Here is a 4,464-nt window from a genome sequence, read left to right as displayed (position 1 = left end):
TTAGTGTCAAGGGGGTTTTGGGCAACCCACTTGAACTTGTGAATCATAGTATGCATATCAACAAGATGGCCACCCTCCTTTGCTTTGTACTTGTTATCCTTATTGAAGTTAGGATCAAAGTGCTTGGCTAGGAGTGTAACTAGGCCGCCATTGACAATAACGGTCGTTCCCTTCTTCCCACTATCGATGTTGAGCCATCTATCTACCAAGAGCCTCAAAGAATTGTAAGGCTTGGTGTGAATTCTTCCGATATTCAAAGCCGATTCAAGGAGAATAAAATCAAGTCTTGTGAAATGATTGGTGTCTTTCCTAGCAATTATGGTATTTCCCACAACCTTGTGCCATACTCTTATGCCCGGATGGTGGACCAAAAGAGCACGACTCGCATGAAAATCCTCAAATTTCTTCCCGGAGATTGCCTCCCAAAGAGGTTCGGGGTCATACTTTCCATAATGCTTAAGATAACGCGATTCATCACTAAGACCCAAAATTTCACCCAATTCCTTAAAGGTAATGCGTCTACTAACATTAGCTAGACGAAACTCGAGATTTTCTCTATTCTCAACTTTGGTGACTTTCAAAGAACTTAAAAATTCCAAGGTAAGGGAGGGGTATGTCAATTCCCTTGTTTCAAACAATTTCTTTAACCCCATGGCATTGAAAAAGGCTTTTGTTTGTTCAAGAACACCCAATTTTTGTAAGGTATCTTCACATATGAATTTGGTGGATTGTAATGACTTCATAGCAAACTTGACAAAGGTATTTCTATGGGTATCGGAAATAAAAGTTACCTCCGGATAATGCAAAAGTTGATCAATTACCGGAGTAGAAGGTGTTGTTGCTCCCATAGAAGGTTGTTGTTGTTGTTGCACTTCCAAGTTTGGTGTTGCTACCACCATAGCCAAAGCTTTCTTTGTTTGAAGAGCCTTTTGCCTTTGTGAGAGTGCCTTAGCCTTTGGTGCCTTTGTTGCTCCCTTAGTCCTTGCCATTGATGAACTTAACCAAGAAAAGAATGAAAAATCTTCAATTTGTAGTATGCCCAAATCGATTTGAAGGTGAAAGGCTTTGCCTTTATGAAAACAAAAATCGACTCAAAGGTTGAAGATTTTGTGCTTGGTTTTGATTTTTGTTGAAGAAGGAGTGATTAATTTGTTGTTGGAAGGATGGTTTGATTTGATTTTGGTGAATGTTGTTGAGGGTTTTTGTTTTTGTGATGGAGAGGATGAGGGTTTTGATGTTGTGGGTAGTGTTTATGAATGAATGAATGAATGAATGAAGGTGGGAGGGGTTTTAAAGAGGCCGAAAATTTCGAATCTGCAGGGGCAATCCGTGCGGATTCTGCTCTTTCTGAACTTTGCAAAACTCGCCTAAAGACGGGCGGATTTGTGACAATCTGCTCGGATTTGCTGAACACGGGACGGGCGGATTTGCTCAAAGACGGACGGATTTCTATCCAGAGAAATTTGCTTGTTTTCCTCAGCTGCAAAGACGGACGTCTTTCTTTCAGGACGGACGGATTCTTCAAGACGGGCGGATTCTGTGGAATCCGCTCGGATTTTAGCACAGTCAAGAAATTTTCAAAATTCAGCTCAGTTCAGGGCGGGCGTCTTTTCTGCAATACGCTCGGATTCTGCAAGACGGGCGGATTCTTGGGAATCTGCTCGGATTCTTCCTCTGTGTACACGGATTCAGTTCCACCCGTGCACAGCGCATTTCCCTTATCATTCTTTCATTCTTTCTTCAAGTCTTGTGTTCTTCATTGTGGGGGCACTACTAAGGCATGGATAGCCTAGGCAATTGCCATCCCCACACTAAGGTAAAGCACTACACATCAATTGAAATTGTTAGTCCCTCCCTCACTTCTCTCTTACATGACAATCATTTTGATCAAAGTAAATAAAAATCCAAAGATGACAAAAATGCAATACAAGAATTGAAATGTAAGTTAGGGAGTTAGAAATATTTACAAGTGGTGGTTTAGGGAGGACTCCACCAAACTCTCATTCTTGATGAGATGTCAAGGGGGCATGTCCAAGGTGTTGTTGATGTTGCTCAACACCTTGAAGAAGTAATCAAAAGCTTGTTCATTATCATGGTAGAGGTTCTCAATAGACCTTGGCCCTTGTTGTTGGTCTTGATCGATAACATTACCAATGTAGGGATTAAAAATCCCTTCAAACTCGTTGTCCCAAAGACCACAAACTTCATTGAGTTGATCATTGAAAATCTCTTGCTTAGATGGAGACAACTCTCCCAATTTCTTCTCTTGGCCAATGAGGCCATCCTCTTCTTCCTTGGTTGATTTTGATGAGCTTTGCAAGCTCTCCTTGTCACAATTCACTTGCTCTTTGAATGGAGCATCTTCAATTTTCTTCTTCCATTGGAGTTCCGATTTCTTCCTTACATCCTTTCGGCTATAATGATCAATCATGAAACATGGTTCATGCAAACGAGGAGCTCTCATAGTCTTGTCAAGATTAAAAGTTATGCTTTCATCTCCCACTTCTAGAGTGAGCTCACCATGTTTTACATCAATTACCGCACCGGCGGTGTGTAGGAAAAGTCTTCCTAGGATGATTGGAATGTTGGAATCTTCCTCCATATCAACAATGACAAAGTCCACCGGGATGAAAAACTTCCCAATTCGCACGGGGACATCTTCCCATATCCCTAACGGTGTCTTCGTCGATCTATCGGCCATTTGGAGTGTGATGTTGGTGCATTTAAGCTCTCCCATCCCCAACCTTTTACTCACCGAGTATGGCATGACACTCACACTAGCCCCTAGATCACAAAAGGCTTTGTTGATCGTCGTGTCGCCAATGGTACACGGTATTGAGAAGCTTCCCGGATCCTTTAACTTTGGAGGTGAACTCCCTTGAAGTATTGCACTACTCACCTTAGTGAAGGCGATAGTCTCAAGCTTCCGGATCGACTTCTTCTTTGTGAGGATATCTTTCATGTACTTCGCATAGGCCGACACGTGATTGATTAATTCCGTGAAAGGAATTGAGACTTCCAAATTCTTCACAATTTCCATGAATTTTCCAAGTTGATCATCAAATTTGGGCTTGGCTTGACGACTTGGAAAAGGAAGTCTAATCACAATGGGCTCCTTCTCCTTGGCCTTGTCTTCATTTTTCTTTGAACTTTCTTCTTTTGATGATTCTCCATCTTTGGAGGTTTGCACAATTTCTTCCTTTTCACTAGCTTCCACAACTTCATCCTCAACTTGCTTCTTGATTGCTTCATACCTTGTACCACTTCTCAAGTGAATGGCACTAACGTTTCATGTCTAGGGGATTACTTTGAGGTGGTAATTGCCCCTTTTGTCTTTGTGAGCTCGAAGATGCTAGTTGAGTCAATTGTGTTTCCAACATCTTGGTGTGAGCTAGAATGTTGTTGATGGTGGTTTCTTTTGCTTGGCTATCTTTTTGCATTTGAGTGAAAAATTCTTGTTGATTCTTTTGCATTTGGAGGACTGCTTTTTGGACATCAAAACCTTGGTCATTTTGGTGATTGTATGGATTTTGATTTTGGTAACCTTGGTTTTGATTGTAAAAGGGTCTTTGATTTTGGTTTCTCATGGGTGGTGGAGTGTATGTTGTTTGAGGGTTTTGAACATTTTGGCTTTTGTATGAGAGATTTGGATGGAATTTGGTGTTTTCATTGTAAAAGTTGGAATAAGGGGTACCACTCTTGTATGCTTGGAAAGCATTCACTTGTTCATTTGTTCCCCTACATTCACCTTGGTCATGTCCCAAAGTTCCACAATTCTCACATATCCCACTTGGGATTGATGAGGATGCCGTCATGCCATTAACATGATGCTTCGATGATTTTGAGTTTTCCTCAAGTCTAGCCATAGCTTGTTCAAACTTCAAGTTGATTGTGTCAATGTGAGCACTAAGTTGAGCACCCAATTGAGTAACGGAGTCCACTTCATGCTTTCCTCCTCTAGTAGCCTTGCGAGGTCTACTATATTGTGAGTTATGGACCGCCATTTCCTCAATCTTGTTCCATGTTTGATTGTCATCAACTTCGGTGAGCATTCCATTTGATCCCATATTGAGAATGTTCCTAGAATCTTCATATAAACCATTCCAAAATTGTTGGACCAAAAACCATTCGCTAAGTCCATGGTGAGGACATGAGCGACAAATACCTTTAAACCGCTCACAAGCTTCATACAAAGACTCTTCATCCCTTTGCTTAAAACCCGTAATTTGAGCTCTTAGCATGTTAGTCTTTTCCGGTGGGTAGAATTTTTTGTAGAAAGCTAGAGCCAACTTCTTCCAAGAATCTATTCCAAGGGTGGCCTTATCAAGGCCCTTCAACCATTGCTTTGCAGTGCCGATTAAGGAAAAAGGAAATAAGACCCATCTAATTTGGTCTTGAGTCACGCCCGTTTGAGAGATAGCATCACAATAGTCGCAAAAGGTTTCCATATGGGAATGAGGGTCC

At 41.4% G+C, this 4,464-nt stretch overlaps 1 non-coding gene across 1 annotated transcript; it reads left to right on the top strand.

The window, feature by feature from the left end:
• The first annotated feature begins 4,134 nt into the window (after positions 1–4,134).
• LOC141610237 (small nucleolar RNA R71) lies at positions 4,135–4,241 on the top strand. The gene has a single exon (XR_012528136.1). It is a non-coding gene; the product is annotated as a small nucleolar RNA R71 (small nucleolar RNA).
• The last annotated feature ends 223 nt before the right edge of the window (positions 4,242–4,464 follow it).

This window comes from Silene latifolia, chromosome 10, assembly GCF_048544455.1.
Source record: "Silene latifolia isolate original U9 population chromosome 10, ASM4854445v1, whole genome shotgun sequence".
NCBI classification, from domain to species: domain Eukaryota; kingdom Viridiplantae; phylum Streptophyta; class Magnoliopsida; order Caryophyllales; family Caryophyllaceae; genus Silene; species Silene latifolia.
The sequence above is the reverse complement of the archived record's forward strand: the minus strand, read 5'-3'. Positions and strand labels throughout refer to the sequence as shown.